Here is a 20,652-nt window from a genome sequence, read left to right on the forward strand (position 1 = left end):
ATGTATTTGTATTTCCTTTCTGTAGAAAGCAGATTCTATTTATAAACATTTCACACACATTTTTCACAATCATTTTTTTCTTTTGCATTATTCCTCTCATTAGAAAATTGTTCAATAGCATTTCAGGACTCTTTTCTTATAACACAGCTGAAACTAAAATATTCTGTGCAAACATGCTTCAGTATAAGCTCTACTCTCTGTCCTTCTTTCAACTCCCATTTTCTGATCTATGTAGTTATGAAAAGTTTTATCTACATTCCAGAATGCAGTCACTCTCATAAAGCTCAGTGGAATCAAGAAGCAGCATAGCTGTGGTAGCACGAAAGTCTGTGGTTTTGGCTAAATTTTCTGTAGATGGACAGGACTACCCTGTCTTTTTGATAGTTTTGTCTATCACCCCAGTTCATGTTTAATTGCTCAGTTCCTCCTTGTGTCTTCTGTGGGCAACTAGATGTCAAGGGCAAAACTGTGCTGGGAGCACACTCACAGTTCCAGACTAACATTTAAGCCAATATCCATCCATTTTTAGACAGCAACATAGAATACATGGCTGTTGGAAATTCGTTATTTGTAGAGTTCCTTTAATACCCTTTCGGTGGGTGCATTGGTTGATTTTCTTCTCTGTGCTGAGGTGGCTCATGTGTTTGGGAGTATTTGTGTGTTTAATTTTGACTACTAGGGCCTCATTTCTCTTTCAAGATTTCATGGAAAATTCTAGAAAATAATGAAGTTTTTATCCTGCTCAATTGTAATTCTACAGTTTTTCTTCTTACTGGGGCCTCTTTTCAGAACTGCGACATTCCCAATCTTGTTTCCTCTTCTTTCTCCCCTCTGATGGGAAGAAATCAAAACCTAGTGAAGAACCCCTTCCCTCTAAAAATTTGGCAAGGAAGGAGTCCCATTTCCCCCCAGCTGAGAATTAGTGTCATAGAACAGTTGTTCCCAACCACTGTTTGTGTTTTGGAAACCGATGGTTTCTTTTCTTTAATTTCTTACTTATTTATTTATGCAAAATGTTATGTTTTGCATAAAGGCAAAAGGCAGGCAAATCCTTTGAGCTTGTACAGCATTCTTCTGAATGAATGGGTTATGTGCTTGGCTTTAGATTCTCTTCTATCATTCTGGTGTAATAATTTTCTGGTCTAAAAAACTACACAATTTGATAAAAGTATGAAGTTCCTTGTTCTAGGCAAGGGCAAATCTGATTCTATGTTTGTCTGTCAAGGAGTGTGTGTCTGTAATTAGATATTTGTCTTTCATCTGACTACATGTTTTGTTTTTTATCACTAGACTGTAATTCATTAACTGTAGTGTGTGTATATATATATACACACATATATATATATCAAGTAATTCTTCTCACTATTGCTTGACTTTATTACATATTGTGAAGTGTTGATATTTCCATGTTAAAAAAAAGAAGAAAAAAAAACCAAAAGAAAAATCAAGGTCTTATTTTATAATAGATTCCTGAAGACAGTACTATGTATTTTCTTTCTTGGTAGTCTCTAAAACTAATGACAAAACATGAAAGACAGTTTGAAACATGCTACTCAAAATGTTTAATGTATTTTTGGCTTTGTTTCATTTGGGATTTTGTTGTCACTTTGAGGTGGGTGGAAAGGAATTAAAGATACTAGGAAATGTGATCCATTCCTAAAGGAAGAGTTGTTAGTGGATGGGCTAATCTCCTGAATCCCATTTGCTTTGTGCAGAAGATTGTTTAATCCATGCTAAGTTTTGAAGGAAGTCCAGTGGACACTTTAACAGTATTCTTTGAGGAATTAGTGTACTTAAATCATGAACTGCAATCTAAAGGCAATGTTCCTTTTAGGTATCAATTACTTCAGAAATGTGTGGTTATCTTGGTTTGGACAACTGTAAATGATTTCAGTTCCACTTTGCCTTAGGCCAAAATCATGCTAAGTTGTCCAGAGCAGATGATAAACATGTATTTCTGAAGTCATTATGGGCTAAACAGGATATGATTGTTTAGCAGTATGGTTTCAGTTATGATACAAAATGCAAATATTGTTTATGCTAATTTCTTTTAAAACAGTTCATAAAATTAGAGCTAAGCTTTCATGTGATTGCTTGCAGTGCTGTGAGGTCTATTCCATATTTGTACCATGGAGGAGTAGGCAAAGCTTTGCTGAAAACATTACTAAAGGAGAACAAACAATTCTATACTTCCTTGACTAAAACACACCCACCAATGCTGTCATATTAGTAAGAAAGGCTAATGGGGTTGTATATAGAACTTACTGGTGTATCCTGTGATTTTAAATTGAAACAAAGGGACTGTCTCTGAAACAGTAATACCAACAATGTGCAAAGGAACACAGACTGCTCTTAAAATACAGGACAGAATTTAAGAACAAAATTCATGTTGCTTGTTATAACACGTGATTATTTTATCAATACGTTAAAATTAGATGACTTAACATAAAAATAATAGTATTAAGTGGTGGCAAACCAAATGAGTTTATTGGCAAAATCAAAGCAAAATAAAAACTGGAATAGCACCTCTGTCTCACCCCCTAACAGTTACTATTTTGCCCTCCTGAGGTAGCAGTAAAGCACTAGTGAAACACTTGTCCAAGTTAGAAACAGTTATAGATGGAATAAACAATTCTCACTGTGCATGTGAAGGAGAGATGGATCGTAGAAATTGTTTTTATGATGGGTGACAGTCTCTTGAGCTACATGAATGGCAATGTACCCACATTCTTCTTCCTCTGTACAGGTTGGGCTGTGGAATAGCCAGAGCTGATGGTGCTCGGGAATTCCCTTCCTTTGCCTGCTGTGTGACAGAATCCACAATAAACAAAACCTTGCAAGTAGAGAGGAGAGTTATATTCCTCTGGGATATTGCTGAATGGGGGTGGGAAGAAGGAACATGTTCATTTAAAATCTTTGAACTTTTCCTTATTTGCACTTTGGGTAGAGATACAATTTTAAGTGTCCTTATGTTGCTCCTCAGAACCTCCTGACTTCCTGTCCATAGTTAAACCAATTGCAGGTTTGACTGTTATTTTGTGAATTGTAGCTCTAGTTCTATTTTTTCCTGTTAGAACCACTATCAAATTCTGCATTTCACGTTGCTAAAATCACAAGTGTAGCTGCTTTAAAACTTCGGTCAACACAGTTGCAAAGCTGAATTCCCAGTAATACTGTAATGACCCATTTTTTTATCGTTTATTTTATAGCTCCAATACCTCCCCCAGGAAGAAAAAGTCTTGCCATCAGAAATCTGAACTGACACAAAGGAATGCATAGAGCATCACGCTGTGAATGCTCTGTTTCACTTTTGTTCCCATAGGATTAGGAGAAACACCATTCATCTGTCACTCTGACTGCTAGTTTAGGGGTATATTTCCAACACTCATATGTTAAATGGCAATAATTCAGTTGCAGTAGCTACCATAATGCTTTCATAGTACATTGCAAGTTTGAATAAACAGTGGAGGGAAAATAACTTCCCTACAACAATAGACTACCTTGAAAGCCAGCTGGAAACCAGCAAAATAGTAAAACTAAGTTATCCCTACTTTGTGGTTCTTTTGTGAGAGGTTGGAACTAGATGACCTTTAAGGTCCTTTGCATCCCATACTGTTCTGTGATTCTATGATTCTGTGATTTGTGTATTGTCCTATGAATTACATTAGATATTTAAAAACTGCAGATACATATTTTTATTCTAGGAAGTTCATTGTGGATGTGATTTTTCCAGTGTTGCTCACATATCTTTTCTTGGTGGGAAATCTGTACAAAGCTCACAGCAAGGCAATAAACTCTGTGCAAAAAACAGTAGATTTCATTACAGTGTAGGTGTGTTTGGAATACATAGGTTTTTACATGATTTTTAATTACTCCCATTTAATTTTGTCTTTCTTCAGACACAGTTAATTTGTGTCCAGACAAGACACCTAAACACACCTGACTGCACTTTGGGATACAAGGAATTGTGCTCTGGAAAGTTCACTCTGGTTTAGTCATAGAAATAAGGTGGAAGTAATAGTAAATTAGGCAGTGTCCAGGAATAGACCTTCCTACTGGAGTATCATCATCTGCTTTTGACTGGTCACATTTTGACTTGTGCCAGGTTATGTTGTCCCAAACAATGTGCACCTCTGGGCCCTCAACACAGGAAAGACATGGACTTGTTGGAGCAGTTCCAGAGGAGGCCATGAAGATGGAGGCTGGAGCACCTCTACTATGAAGACAGGCTGAGAAAATTGGGGGTGTTCAGCCTGGAGAAGAGAAAGATCCAGGGAGACCTTTGAGCACTTTCCAGTGCCTAAAGGGGCTCCAGGAGAGCTGGAGAGGGACTTTGGACAAGGTCATGGAGTGATGGGACAAGGGGGAACAGCTTCAAAGTGATGGAGGGTCAATTTAGATGAGCTGTAAAGATGAAGTTTTTTACAATGAAGGTGGTGAGGCACTGGCACAGCTTTTCCAGAGGGGTGATGGATGCCCCACCTCTGAAAACATTCAAGTAAGGTTTGACAGGACTTTGATCAACCTGATGTAGATGTTCCTGCTAATTGCAGGGAGGATGGACTAGATGGCCTTTAAAGGTCCCTTCCAACCCAAAATATTCTATGACTCCACGAACTCCTGGGATCCAGCAGAGCCAGGAGCTCTCTCCACCACACAGTTTGGATGTGGCCACTCTCTTTGGGATTCTTGGAGAGCATTAGCATGGACACAGGTTGCTCTGTGGTGACTGCCCTCAGGCTGAGGTCATGGGCCTCGGGTCTTTTAACTGGGAGAGTGAAAATTTGAGGGCATAATTCAGAAATAAACAGCTGTGAGCTCTTCTCTTCAGGGTGGATCTGAAAGATGGTGTTGAAGTACTCAGATTCATTGTACTAATTTGGAAAAGATGCACAAAGAAAATAAGCAGGAAATTATTTAGAAAGAGCTCTGAGGCCTTTCAGTCCTACTATGCTCATTTCACTGGCAAAAATTATGCCAGTGTAAGTGCTGTGTGGGGTCATTACTCTTTAGGGAGTATCTGTTCCTGCAGGGTGTATCAATAACAAACTGGAATTTGATTTAAAAGCCCATATGGGAAGTACAGACAACACACACTTATTAGGAACTGCATGCTGGAAGATAAACTAAGATATTTTCTTCTACTAAGCATTGATTCTCAGAGCACATCTTTTTTGCTATCTAATTTTGATGCTAAACTTATTTTTCTTCTCAAAGAATTATTTTTTTACTTCTTTGCTGATTTAAGATTCTTGTCAACAAAATCTATATTTTGGGATGGAATCTTTGCATTTCGTTCAGCGATGTCTTCTGTTATCTCACAATATGGTGCCCTAATCTAGTAATTTATTAATTTTTAGAATCACAGTTTATAAGTCCTAAACCTTTTTTTTTATTTTCACAGCTACACCCTATGAAAGAATGTATCTTGGGGTAAGATTTGACTGCAGATGAAAATGTTAAAATTTGGTTTGTGTTTTTGCATGTGAGCAGAAATCTGCCACTGTCACTACTGGAGACCCCAGCAGTATAAATAGTGGAGTTTGGAGATTTATTCAGCTGATTAGGTGTTTGTATCTTCTTTACAGTGAGCTACACAGTTCTGTGCCCTCCCCTGGATGCATTTATCTTGCAGGGAATTCCTCTGCGTTGTCGGTGACCATTCTGCTTCTATCCTGGCCCTACGTGGGCAGTGGAGGCTGAAAGACTCAGATAAAAAGTATTAGAAGTAAAAGAGGCTTGAATTTTGAGGAACTAATAAAGGGATGGAGTATATATGCCTACAGGTATGTGAGGTTGCTCAGATTCACTTGAGAATAGGAGTGTAATCCCTGGAGTTTTTTGTGCTGTCTTCAAAATATACTCTCACAAATCTGTTTGTCTTGCGCTGCTCCACATACAGGATCGCAGCGCTCTGGTGTTACGTCATTTACACCAATTACTCAAATTTCTTTAAACTTATAGAGGACAGGTTTAGATTAAGTATTAGGGAGAAATTCTTTACTGTGAGGGTGATGAGGCACTGGCACAGGTTATCCAGAGGAACTGTCTCTGCCCCATCCCTGGAGGTGTTTAAGGTCAGGTTGGATGGGGCTTGGAGCAACCTGGTCTAGTGGAAGGTGTTCCTGCCCATGGCAGCGGGTTGGATGGAAATGATCTTCAATGTCCCTTCCAACCCTCACCGTTCTAAGACTCTTAGTTATGGCCTTAAATTTTAAAACATTAAGTTTTTTCAAACAAAGAAAATAGAAAGTAATGTTCCTTATTCTTTACCAAATATTGTCCAATATAGGCAAAGTGGTAGGACACAGAAGGACAAGCCATACCATTAAAACTTCACTTATACGTTATTTATGGATTAAATAATTGCAGCCCTAAATGTAAATCAATATCATACTCACCCACGAGTCCTGTCAAGATAGGAGGAGATTGTCTCGGATTTGGAAAGGGATTTATAGTGGCTAGGTAAGGTACTCAAAGAGGAGTGGGAGAGTTCCTCCCCAAGGACACTGCACTCTTGGGACACTGATTAAAAAAACCCAAGATCTCATTTTCCCAGCCCCTTAAGCTGCTCTGAGAGCTCAGTGCATCACTACAAGTTGGGCTGAATTTCACTTGACTGTACCTGCCTAAAAGTTTAAACATCTCAGTAACTTAGACTGTCTTCTGTACTCAGAAATGAGAGAGAAACAATCCAGGGAGAAGTTAATTTCCTAGATGAGAGGGAAAAATACCTTTTCTTTGCTTTTTATTTTTTTTTTTCATTCCCAGAAACATCTTAAGTTACATTTAAGTGTAGTTCATCAGATGTTAGGAAAAGTACTTCTGGTGCTTTGGGGGTGATTCTCTTTGGAGACTCAGGTTCTATGTATGCACTGGGACCTTGGTGGTACAATAAAAAAATGTAACGATGATCTATAATAGACTTTAAGGTCACATCAGCTCCCTATTTACTATTTAATGCTTTTGATATACAGAGATGCCAAGATTAAAAAGAATGTAGATGAACCATCAATCAAGACAAAAACCTTTATTCTCTAGGCAATGTTTCCTTTCTTTTTTTTTTTTTCAATATTGCAAAATGGAAGTTGTGAATGCAAATATAGAAGGAATTAATTTCACTGCATCAGTCCATTCAGTGTTTCCAGATGAGTGCGAAGAGAGCACAGCAAGTAGCGTCTCAACTCTAAATTTGCTGTCTGGGCATCCAAGTATTTGTAAGCATTATTGGGTATAAAAATAAGCCTGCTGGTATTAATGGTTTCTCTGATTACACATTGCTTGGGAATGTTTGGGATAGTGGGAAAACACTGTTTCTCTTGGGTAATGGTTGAATTGGTTAAAACTAAGCAAAAAATAAACAGAAACAGTTTTTCCTTATTATCTATATGCCTGTAAATGTTGTGTCATTCTTGTTGGAATGGGAAAAAGCTCCTGAGTGGAAAAAAATTTCTTGTTACAGCCAGCATCCATAGACTTTTTTCACTGCTACAAATTTTAGATTATTGGGGTTTTTTTCTCGCGTTGGGGTTGCTTGCTATGGTTACATAAAGTGACCTATTTGTTTGGGTCTTCAGTCCTGTTAAAATATTGGGTTTTTTAGAGCATTTCAATGAATGTTGCTCATAGTTCAAGTTTAGGCAGTTTTGCTGGGAGGGCAAGGTGTTATTTACTTTTCTGTCTTTTAGTTCTTTGAGTATTTTTTTGCCACTGTTTACTTTCTCTGAGGAAGAGGAAGATTCTGGGCTGTTGTATTTTGTATTTTTGACACCCAAACAACTGTGTTTTAACTTAATTTTTGGAAGGAAACTTTATATACATACATTATTTATATCTCTGATTAAATGTAGACACACATACATATAAACAGTATTTCCACTGAGAATTTGATTAGGAGCCAAATATAAGACTAACAAAACATTCTCCTTCCAAGTGTATTTAATACTGTGTTTATTTGTGATCCTGTGTGTAACATGTTTGTTGCTTATGTATATTAATCACCATGTATTGGTACTCAAAATACAGTTATTGTTTATGTCAACTTTGAAGAATTGGGAACAAGGATCAGTGGTAAAGATCCATTGGTAGAAGGTTATTTTAATTGCTATCATCCTTTAAAGTGATTAAACAAATTGGTGCTGATAAAGATTTGCCTTTCTGAGGTTGTGTAGAGATGCAATAATGCAAACTTTTTACAAGACAGGATGTAATTCTGAGGCTTTGAGGGGGAAGTTATTTTTTCAGGTCTTTGAACCTTTACGTAGCAAATCGCTAATCTTTGAAGCTCCGTTAAGCCTAATAGTTAAGTCTTTACTGACTGAAGAAGAAAGACAACTGTTTATTTCTTAGGGTAAGATGTTAACCAGGTCTACACTGTTCTATAATCTTGAGCTTTCCAGAAAGAATTCATCACTCGAATAAAACCATTTTCAAGACTGTTTTGCACAGGATTCACAAAGCTCAAAGGGAAAATCCGTGGAGCTGTAAGATGAATGAATGAATTACCCTTGACATTCCCTGTTGTCATGTCTTGCAAGGAAGAGATTTTCTATCTTCACTATTGTTAAGAGCAAGACTGAAACCTCAGCACAGAGACCCTTTTTTTGGCATAAATCTTCACAACCACCCCATTCTCTCACTCCCACCTGTGAAGCTCCATGGGGCAGGAGCACCTTGAGTCATCAGCCACTGTTTGACCAAGTTCCAGTGTGCTCTCCTGGATTTCTCTTTCCTTCCATTTAAGGATTCATATCACAAAAAGTTTTGTGTGGAAGAAAATACTATCTTGTAACAAATTCAGACAGTAGAGGAAGGTTCCCTATGGCATGAAATAGAAGGGGATTTGATGGAGTTCTGCTTCAACTGCTGCAGAAGAGAGGGGTCTGAGATGTAACAGGCAAGGTCGTGGATTTAACAGATAGGTGAGAACAGTCACAAACCAATATTAAGGAAAGGATTTTTTCCTGCTTAATCCATAGAAGGCTCATGCATGCCCTCAACCTAAGGCAGTGTCAAGCTCATTTATCTGCAGTTTCATTTATCTGCTATTTCTAGACATGAAAGGTGTAGAAGAGAAGCCCCATTTTCCTCTCCTTACTCTCTATATCCACTGAGGGAACAACACTGCCCTTCTCAATATTAGACTCCAGCTGTGAACTACACCCTGGTTTGAATCAGGCCCATGGGTTAGCCTTGCAAATACCTTCTACAAAATCACTAAGAATCCCTTTCTTTCACACTGGCATTTACCCTCTAATAGCAGACTGAGCAAGCTGTGTGTCATCAAAGCCTCTCCATCCAGTCTGCAGCATACAGACAATAGAGAGGAGCACTGGAAGTAGTTTTCAGGCTGTATTCCAGCTAAATATAGCCAAAATGAGCTCAGATCTATTGAATTGCACAATTTAATGGGGAAAAAAGTCTATTGAAGGTTATTGAATACAAAGATGATGCATTTGGTTAAAGAAGTGCTCCAGACACAGATTGCTGGGTGCTGCATATTCAGGAAAATAATTACTGTAAGCTTATCTTGAAATGACACTAATCATCACCCCTAACTGTTGGAACCTGGGCTAATTGGAGATTTGTTCTGTCCCTCGTTGTGTATATTTGGTCTTTGCTTTTCTCCTTTTGTTCTTGGTTTGGCATTTTGTTTTTCCTTTTTCCTTCTGACCACAGGACTAGCCAGACTGGTGCAGTTTTTCTGCTCAGAAGTAAAGAGGTCAGTTTACCAACTCCTGGGCTGTATTGCCTGTCATATATGATTGACTTCAGATAGGATTTTGTGATCCTGTGTCACAGGCACTTAAGCAAAAAATCGAAAATCCCATGATTCACTCAATATTCACTATCTCTGTATTGTCATCTCCCTTTGAGTAAATTCCAGTCTAAAAGCCTGCATGCCACAAGATTTGATTACCTATTTCCCAGTTAGTCGGGTCAAGTGTTGTCATTTTATGTTCTCATTTGCAAAGCCACCAGAGGCCAAACCTTCCCACCTACATTCACACTCGAGTTCAGATGTCACAAGGAAAGCCAAAGGATCTGTTGCCTACGGGGAAGGTCATAAGGATAATCCAATACTAAGCACATTGCTTCCTACTGAATCAAGAGGTATATGAGAAATACCAGCATTTTTACTTTTAAAACTCATTCTGATAGGACTACACTTGTAACCTGATAGACTATCCCTAAAATAGAATCCTATGGCAGATTTTTTATAGGAGATATCATTTTAGTACTGGGAGTAAGAATAAGAACACAAGTACAATGACAAATACCAGGTATGTGTGTTAAAATGATTTTACTTTATTGACTTCCCATATAAATTAACATGGAAGGAATTAAAGTAAGTGCAGGACATCTCATAACCACAGTAGTTGCTTCCCCTTGTGCTGCATTTTCTTGAAGCATAAACAAGGCAGGGGGTTGGAACGAGATGTCCTTTAAGGTCCCTTCCAACCCAAACCATTCTGTGAATCTATGATTCTCCTTATGCATTAAACTCAGACTTGATTAGCTGTTGGATCTTATAAACTAAATAAAAGCAGTAATTCATAGCATGGCAAATAAACACTGAGTCATGATCCACAGCAGTCCAGTGTCTGGAAAGTGGGCCTGTCATTCACAGGGACCTTTTTGATAGAATGGAAAAATGGGCTGACATGAAGGTCAGCAACAGTAAATGTGGGATGCTGTAACCCCATGCACCAGTACAGCTTGTGGGCCAACCATGCACTGGGCTGTGTCAGCAAGAGGTCAATATCCCCTGCCAGCAGGTCAAGGGAAACAATGCTTCCCCATTATTTGGCACCTCTGAGACCACGTCTGGCATCTGTGTCCAATTTTGTGCTCCCAAATACAAGAAGGACTTTGAAATACTGAAGCAAGTCTGGCAGAGGGTCACCAAGAAATTTAGAGGGTACTTGACAAATGAGGAAAGACTGGATGGCAAGAGCTTGTTCAGCCTGAGAAAGAGGAGGCAAAAGGGAAAATTCATGGCTGTTTACAACTGACTGATGACAGGGTATGGAGGAGATGGAGCCAGACCTTGCTTCAAAGTGCATGGTGAAGGACAGAGTTTGAACTGATATGTAATAGGAGAAAAACAGTACTGATCAAAGTTTGAAACTGGTTGGTCAGAGAGACTGAGGAAGTCTCCACCTTTGGTGATACTCCAAACTTGATTGGTCAGGGTGCTAAACCACTTCATCTAACTGGACCCTTTTTTCAGCAAACTAGAGATCTCTGGAAAGGTCCCAAACCTTTTCTGGTGTAAATTATTGTACCATCCTATGATTCTGCACTGAAGTTTCCCATTTCAGATATTAAAATGGCAGGTGGGGTAGAAATAGAAGAGCTTTTATAAAACACATAGATGATAAACCATCTCAAATTTCTAAAAACTGTTCAAAAATCTAGGTAGTGTATAATTGGACTTTTCAGCTTCTGCACTTTCTGTAATCTGTAACTGCTGGTATTTCCTGGAATAGACGTTTTATGTACATAAGGAACAGGGTTTTCTGTCTTTCATTTTGTCTCAGCCGTTGTGGTTTATTTTATCTGTGATGTTGCTTGCTGTATTCTTCCGTAAGAATATGATCTGGCTGCTGTGCAAAATTGCACTGGGTGAGAGCTTCACACATGTGCCACAGCCATGGGATCAGGAACACTAAGATTTAAGCATCTCAAGTGTCTGTTGAAATGGTGAAGTAAAACAATTAAGCTCTAGATGTTGTAAAATGGGAGATGAATCCTTACCCAGTCCACTGGAAAAAGGACCCACAATGTTTCTAACAGAGCAGCGCAGGTGGTGTGCTGGCATAGTTTATTCCCTCTACACAAGGAGCATCTTTCCATTTGGATGTTTAGCCTCTCAAGCTTTAAATTTTGTCTCCTCTATTCCTTTGTTTTGCTCTACCATCTTTGTTCAAAATTGAGGATACCTAGACAGGTACACACTTTCATTAAATTAATCAGAAAAGGTTATTTTAATTTGGATAATCAGGAAAAACAGTAACAGTTCTCATTTTCAGATAGTTACCTTACATAAAGTCCTCATGGAGACGTGCACGTGGAGTTTGTTCTTACAGATACTCATGGGATCAGCATTTGACTCTATTAATAATCTGGGATTTGCATTAAACTAACTTTAAAACATGAGAAAAAACTAGGCATTGCTGCTGCTTTGGCTTGAAAAAGTGAATCCACAACTAGACCTAAATTTTCCAGGAAAACAAGACCGTAATACTGTCACTAGCAAAAATACCAATTTTGCACAGAGAATAAATTTAGAAAATAATTTATGTGAAGATATTTATCAAGTAGGGAACCATGGGATTCTTTTTGAGCAGAAAAAAAAATATTTTCAGTTGAATGTTTGGGTTATGACTTCAGAGGTAGCTCTTTTAGCTTTTTTATGGAGGTAGTGGCTTTTAGAATTTCTGTGCCATAGTGATGTCTGTGCATCTGCCTTTCTTTAAAGGCAGTGGTAAGAAAGCAGTGCAAAGTGGTCATACAAAAAATACATTGATGCATATATTTTATTCTCACATAATTCTGTAACATCTTTTCCAGACTCTTCTTTTGAATGGCACATGTGAGGGGCAAAGACACTCCTTGGTAGGAGCGTTAAGTGCTGTTGAAACTTTGCCTCCGGAACTTCGGAAACAGTCATTAAATTTGGTTTTCCATCTGATCAAACGAACGAAGGACGGGTAGGCTCTGTCAGAGGGCTGGATTTTATTTCCCAAGGCTAACAGCCATTTCCAGGACTTTGTCAGACCTACTGAGAGTTTTTTCTCCCATTGTCAGATGGTATTATTTAAAATCAGTTCATCCACTTGTGTGGGATCCATATCCTATATCATACAGCGACTCTGACAAGAAGATGCTTTTACTAAGAGTGTTATTCAAAGCACTGTTGATTTTCTCAGGCTTCAGACATCTGCAGAAAAAGCTTGTAGAACATACAGCATCTGGTATCGAGTCCTCGCTCCTTACACAGACCATATCAAACAGCTTGGAAACGGAACACGTTCCCTACATCCGCTTGGAAATCACTTTTTTAATGTTTATTGTAGATGTATTAGCTGTCAGCTCATATCATCAGCTAATTATTTTATATCTGAAAATTGTAATAGCAGCCTCAGATGTACTAAAGTCAGACAGATTTCCAGCTACTAATCACACCCTTCTCAAAATTGGAGTTAACTCTTGGTGTGCCCCAAGGCTGGAGATCTGATTCCTGGTTCCAGTATTAGAGAAATGGATTAGTGAGGTGGCTGCTGTGTCTGCCAGCCTTGGTACCCTGAACTGTGTTCTAAAGAAAGAGACAAAAAATGCTGAAGAGACATTAGCATCTTTGAGAAATAGTAGATTTGACTATAAAAGTGTCAGAAAAATTCAGAAATCCCGAGGAAGCCAAGATGCCACCAGTGAAGGGTAATTTTTCTCCAGGATGTGTGATGGCACGAGGATCCACAGCAACTTCTGACAGTGCAGTCAAGTAATTGATGCCAGACTGTGGCTGTCAGTGTTCCTGCACTGTGAGCACCTTTAATTCCAAATACACTTAACCTTCAAAGCTGTGCTTCAAAATCCTGTTGTTAAAGACATTGTTCTTTGCATCCCAATGATATTAAATTTTTAAGTATAGTATTTCGACCTTTTTCCATTTTTCTATGGGTAGGGATATGTGATTTTTTAAATTTTTCTTTTTTTTCATAGATCTTGGTACCCCTCTACTTCCCTAAAACCACCTAACCCTCCATTTCAACCTGAACCTCCAGGAAAATCTAAATGGAATGTGAGAAATCCTTAGAGACATGAACAGGTTTTGACGTCTCCAAATTCCAAAATTAAGTAATTTTCATTTTCAGATTATATTTGCAAAGCTTTCAGTGGCCAGCAATAAGAATATCAATCTTAACTATGGCGTATACTTAATGTTTTTATAACTAATTTTGAACAGCAATTAGAGATGTGGCTTCCTTTTCAGGAGGAACTCATGCAAAGTTCTTGAATTCAAGGCTTTCTACCTTTCAAAAATCAAAACTGGAATAAAACTGGAACAAAAAAAAAGCGCATTCTTTCTATATGTTATTTGTTTTCCCCTTTTAGAAGTGAATAAATATTTTGCATGTTGGATTGAATTGTGCTGACTCCTTTGGAAGGGATTCTTTTCACTGTAAGCAATTTTAAGAATGTGCACAGGAAATAGTGTCCCGTTAAATTTATTTCTATAACAGACTGGATGAATGTTTTGTTCAAAAGCCATTATTAATGCAGCGTAAAAATTTGTGTGTCGGGCAGTGCAAATTAGGAAGAGTGAAAGTAAAATTCCCCAAACTGTCCCCTTTTGTTGATATCTCACAGTCTCAATACTCCTTATATCCCTTTTAATTGCTGATTTGAAATAAACAGTAGCTTCTCTCTTATGATGGGCCTCTGAGGAGCTGTGCTGATTTAGCAAAACTGAAAATCCCAGCAGCTAGTTTAATAGTTCATAATTAAATTTACAAATCAGTTTACATTGAAATGAATTATTTTTGAGAGATTTTAAATCTACATATTTCTACAGTGTACAGTTATGTTGAAGTCTGGTGTTGTTGCTGTGAATTATTATGGTAATTGAAAAATGTTTCAAGATATTTTCTAATTATGCATATCTCTCCAAATGAGGTAAAATTAGGCAAAGCTTTTTCTTAAATCATAGAATTATAGATAGAATAAATAAATAGAACAATAGAATAAATTGTAGAATCATAAATTAATGCGTTTAGATACTCTTAGCAAATCAGAATATCATACCTGAAATTTCCTAATAATTTATAATTCTGAACTCTGGTAAATGTGATTTTTTTCGGTATGTGCAGCTATTATGAATTTAGATTTACAAAAGGGAATATCTCTGTATTTTGACAGCACATAAAAATCCTTACTTTTGGACCTAAAATTAGCATCCAGTATCCAGCTCAATTTATTAATTAATGCTACATTATTGAGTGTAATTGAGAATTTCAGAGGTCTTTGGCATACAGCATTCAAGTGCTTTCTGAGAGGTATAAAAGTCTACCTTCACTGAATCAAGTCTTTTTGCAAACTAATGGATTTTGAAAATAATTTTGCATGTATAGCAAGCAGAAGAATAGGGCTGTAGGATTTGGTTGAGACAGTGCTAACATTGCTTCATTACATCAGTACCTGTAAGATTCAGATCTCAAGGGTTGTTTCTTTGGAAAGCTGCATATATTCATTATCAGTTTAAACCCTCAGGATAAGAACTGCCTTTGTCTTTGAAAAATAAGTAAAGATTTCTCAGTGGAAGATGAAGACTCTTTACCACTTAACAAGTGAAGGGAGTTCATAACAAAGGCTGTAGAAAGCTGAAATTTCAGCTGAAAGTATTACTTTCACGGTCTTATACTAAAAAACTTTAAAATATTTCACAAAAATGTTACTTCTAATGTGTTGTTTTAAATTCTATATTACTTAAGCAAATATTTAAATATTATATTAGTTTTTCTGCATACTTTACATGAATATAATTCTACCTTTCTGCCAAGTACGTCAAAACCCAAATTCACTTTCATTTGCCAGGATAAATGTTTATTTTGTTTTCCCACATAATGTGCTCTTTAAAGTGTCACCAGGATACCAAATCTGATGGCTTTTTAATAGAGACACGGAGGGGATTTTTTGCTTTCTTTAGGAAACAGGATAAACTATCAGTAAAGTTTATGGTAATGAAGCCATGTACAGTAGATGCTCTTTGCTCTCCTTCCCCTCAGCATAAAAAAAAAAGAAGAAATTCTCATCAAAACTATTGTCATGGTACCTCATTTTTTTATGAATGCATGAAGGGTCTGTAGTAGGAAGGGGTGTTGGGGGAAGAGAGCAGGACACACAGGACAATTACTTCTGTTAAAGGTAACCTGTGATGGCTCAAGGAGGCTCCCCAAAACAGCTTTGTCATTTGTTTTGCTGCGAAATGCGTGAGATTATAACGGATCCAAGATTATTTAAGAGATAATTCATTGGAAGGTTGCAATGAACCAACTGGGGTTTTACTACAGCAGAACATCAGCGTATGCTTGTGTAGTTTTCCATAAGTCAATGAGTTTCACTTTGAGCCTTGAAAGTCTCAAAGAATTCCTCTGATCTTAACCAAAATAACAAAATCTGAGTTCACAAATTAAAATTTTGAATTTTTATGCTTTTAAGTGACACATCAGTGACATATCATCTAAAAGTTTTAGTTATACTTCTGAGACAAAATGAAATGCAATCGCTGCGAAAGTTTTATGCATTTCAAAAATATATTTTTTCAGTTTTCCCTTTATTTTTTCGAGAGAAGGGAATGAGGATGTTTAATAACAGAACTCCTGTAGTGGCTTTGGATGGTGAGGATTGTTTTGAATTAATGACAGCATATGTTTCTTTGGTTTTATGTAAACACTTAATAATTTTGTGGTATATTTATCAATGGGCATGGTGTAAGGGAGTAACTAAATAGATTGTTCCAAATTAGTCAAATTAGCTGATGGTTTAAATTAGCTTAATTCCAAACCCCAGAATCTTCATGTTTTCCTTTTCCTCTCTAGCATTAAAAAGAGAAAAGAGAAAGTGGGGGTGGGGGGGGGTGGGAAAGAAGCATTTGCCAATTAAACAAACTGCCTTTGGGAAAACGATCTTTTTATGGTTCTATTTCTCATGTATATAGTGGAGATAATGCTCACAAGGCTACTATGAAGACAAGTTTGCTTGTATTTAAAGAAATTAAGAAACAATAATGAATAGCAGCATAGAAATGTTTGCATAGTTAAGTAAATAACAATATTAAACATGATCATTAACTTTTGACAAAGGCAATATTCACACTAGGCCAAGTTCTGTTCTCAATGTCACGAATGGAGTCCCAATTAAAATCAAAAATAGCATAATGCTTTTGTTCAAAGCCTTTCAATTCAGACAGCGATTTTTAGGGTCTCCTTTCCATACTCTTCATACCTGGCACAGTGAGAGGTTAAGGAAGTCTGGGCTGTTCAAAAGGCAGCCAATTTCAGCTTGTGGAGGTGAGACACATCTCTCCTATCAATTGTTCTGAGAAATCACAGAATCTCAGAATAGTTTGGGTTGGAAGGGACCTTAAAGATCTTTGAGTTCCACCCCCCCCCGCCATGGGTAAGGACACCTTCCGCTTGCTCCCAGCCCAGTTCAACCTGACCTTGAACACTTTCAGGGATGAGACATCCACAGCTTCTCTGGACAACCTGTTCCAGTGCCTCATCACCCACACAGTAAAGAATTTATTCCTAATATCCCATATAACCCTGCCCCCTTTTAGTTTAGAGCCATTCCTCCCTTGTCCTGTTACTCCCGACCCTTGTCCAAAGTCCCTCTCCAGTTCTCTTGGAGCCCCTTTAGAACTGGAAGGGGCTCTAAGGTATCCTTGGAGCCTTCTCTTCTCCAGGCTGAACCCCCCCAGCTCTCCCAGTCTGTCTCCAGAGCAGAGATGCTCCAGCCATCTCTGAGCATCTTCATGGCCTCCTCTGGAACTGCTCCAACAGGTCCACATCCTTCTTATATTGGGAACATGCAGATTATATGCAATTCATAGGGGTCACTGTTCTTCTAAGGGAAGCATTGCCTCTAACTCAGAGTATGACTCACTTATTCCCTGAATTTCATGATGTGATTTCTATCTGGAGTTCCATGTCTTGCAATTATCAAATTAGAAAGGCTTTTCCAAAAGACTAAAGCTCTAACCACAGAATTAGATTCAGTGGTGTAAATACCACAAGTAGAGAAATGTCTATATGCTTCTGGGGTTAAGGAAGCAATACATTTTTGAATACCACTCTCTATTGTTCTCTGGTTACAGTGGACTCCTAGCAGACAAAGTAAATTCATCTAACTGTGCATTCTCAAGTCACATGCCAAGACAGAACATCTACGTACACTTAATAACATGTATTTTTATTTTAACTAATTATTTTTAATGTTTTCATTTAAGACATTCATGAATACACTTACACAAATTCATCATAAAAGTTGACAGATTTGGATTTGTCATGGAAAATGCCTGAGCTAAAATGTTCTACTCATTTTTTTAGTAAATAAGTTATGTGAATTAATGAATGAGTAGCCTTCCTTTTAAAAAACAGATTAGTGTCTTGTGCTGGGTCCACCCCATAGAGCATCCATGTCCCATTTTGAGAGCCCATTTTTCTGCTTTCCTTTCACAAGAGAATGATAACCATTTATTCTAGGTGTAACCTAAAGTTAGGAGTGTTCATAGGGTGCAATCCTACAGCTATAATGTTAATGGAAGCTCTGCTGGGGAGATTATAAAGCCAGTTTCATCTGTAATTCGTAAGACCAAATTCAGATTTATGAACTGGATTGATCTAAATGCACACTAAATTACTTGTACATAAAGCAAAAATTTTGTGCCTTGAATTTTTTGTTTGTGCATGTATGTTCTGCCATTATTTTGAAAGTTGTTTTTTAAAAAGAAATGAAATCAAGAAACAGCATAACTGAAAAAAAAAACCCACATTTTTAATTATAAACTCTTTTCATTCTGCTCCGATTAAAATAACATAAAAAGCATCACTTGCCAAGGATGCCTGCATGGATATGCCTGTAGGATTGTATTGCTTGTGAACCTCCTGCACAGAATGGTAATTTCTTCTGAAGGATGGTGATATCCCAAAGAATGGCAGATACTGTGAGAATTGGCTGTTCTACTGGGAATGAATATGAGACAAGTCTGTTTTATTAAGGGGAAGGGAAAAAACAGAATTATAATGATTAAAAATAAGAAACAGGATTCAAATTAATATATATTGTTCATATGGTCTGAAACTTGCTCAGGTTTCTGTCAGTCAAAGTTTTCTTTAATCTTGTTTTGATCGTCCTTTTATAGTGAAGCTTCGGGAGGGCATTTCAGTGTCAGTCAGCAGACCTGCTCCACACAGTTGTCCTGTGATACAATGAATTTCATCACAGTTATTGCTCACTAGTGTGTACCGTGGGTTCACTTTCCTTTCTTTCCTTTTCAACACAAAGTGTGTAAGAACAATTCTTTTGAGGACTTCCTCCTCCTTCATTTCTCGTTTAACAGTAGCCAAACTCTCAAATGTCATTTTACAATGATGATGGCTATTAAAGGGGCAGAGTTTTGCCATGTAATTTTTTTCTAAATTAGGTTTATTCTTTTGCTTGCATTTCTCAGTTAAAGCCAGTGAATTAGAGGCTGGTCTCCAGCTGTTCCCAAACTTACCTGCAGCTCAGTTTAACAAACTTTACTGGATGTATTTCTTAAAAAGTTGTGGCTATAAAGTGAGTAATTCTGGACATATTGTAGCTGGGTGAACAGATAGAATATGTCCGGGCATTGAGTTTCACTGAAGCTGGTTATGTCTAGGATTGATTGCCTGGTTAACTTTCAGTGGAAATAACCCCCTTCACCTCATGCCATTCCATTTGGATCAGTAGGAGCAGGACTGGATCCTCCAACCCTGTTCCACACCCAGGATGGTGAGGAAGCCTTGGAGCAAAAGCTTCTTCACGAATTTCTGTACACGAGTCCAAACAGCATGTCAGCTAAAACAAATATTTAAAAAATAGAGTACAATGGCTGGTTTTGACTGCCACTAAGACAAAAAAAGTAAAATTAATTATGCAAATGCATCTGCTTTGCTCTCTGTATCTCCAGACGTTGCAGTGATGAGTGTTTTGATGACTGGAGGGTTTACTGGTGAGATGCTAAAGCTGTTTATATAAACCTCATTTATGAATGGATACAGAGTCGGGATAAATTTTCAGAGGAATGTTATCCAGAAGATATAAAGGTATCCTAGTATTAACGTGGTGTGTCAAGTTTTTGATGTACAGCCAGATGGAAACCACAGTAAAGTGCTACAATGTCCTCAACCAGAAAAGTGAGGGAAGTCAGTAGTCTTGGTTTATTAATATATCAATATATCTCCCATAACTTTTTTTATTTAGTAGCATAGTTTATTCAAAATTATTTTATGTTTTTTGGAAAGCACTGGTAGAAGATAGCCATGAATTTAACACATAGTTTTACAGAATTCACTATGATACTTATTATAGAAGAAAAAAATATTTTCCTGTAGAAATCAAAGATATTCCATGAAATGGAAATGTTTCGTTTCCAGGTTCCAGCTCCACATTTCAGACTAGCAGTAATAAATTTGGACAAGGAATTTGGCTATGATATGGAACTGTTTCAAATGAATACAGTATGTGTAGATTTTGCATATGTTTAAGGGCAAAGTATTACAGGGGCAACAAGTCCCTATCAGGAGGTCAGTTTTATTTATTCCTTAAGCAATGAGATCATGACTGCTGGGAATTAATCCATTCATTTTGTTATTGTCTGTGCAATTTCATTTGCTTTCTTTCTTCATAATTCCCTTGAAATTTTTACATAATCTTAAATAGTCTTGCCAGCTCCCTTCCCCCTCTTTATCTGCACATACTTTGTTAGATTACACGTTTCATAGTTTGAGGGAGATGAATGGAGTTAACACACAGCCGGGTACAGAGCCGCCTTTGTTTGGACTTGCATTGCTTTGAGCTCAGAGCAGGAACCGAATTTACTGAGTCATCCTTTAGTCT

General features: G+C 37.5%; 1 protein-coding gene across 12 annotated transcripts in view; it reads left to right on the forward strand.

Moving 5' to 3' along the window:
* The window catches only part of SUPT3H (SPT3 homolog, SAGA and STAGA complex component), a 308,388-nt gene that overhangs the window by 181,181 nt on the left and 106,555 nt on the right, over window positions 1-20,652 (forward strand). The gene's annotated exons all lie outside the window — the stretch shown is intronic.

Source organism: Lepidothrix coronata, unplaced genomic scaffold (assembly GCF_001604755.1).
Source record: "Lepidothrix coronata isolate B3197 unplaced genomic scaffold, Lepidothrix_coronata-1.0 Scaffold39, whole genome shotgun sequence".
Taxonomy (NCBI): domain Eukaryota; kingdom Metazoa; phylum Chordata; class Aves; order Passeriformes; family Pipridae; genus Lepidothrix; species Lepidothrix coronata.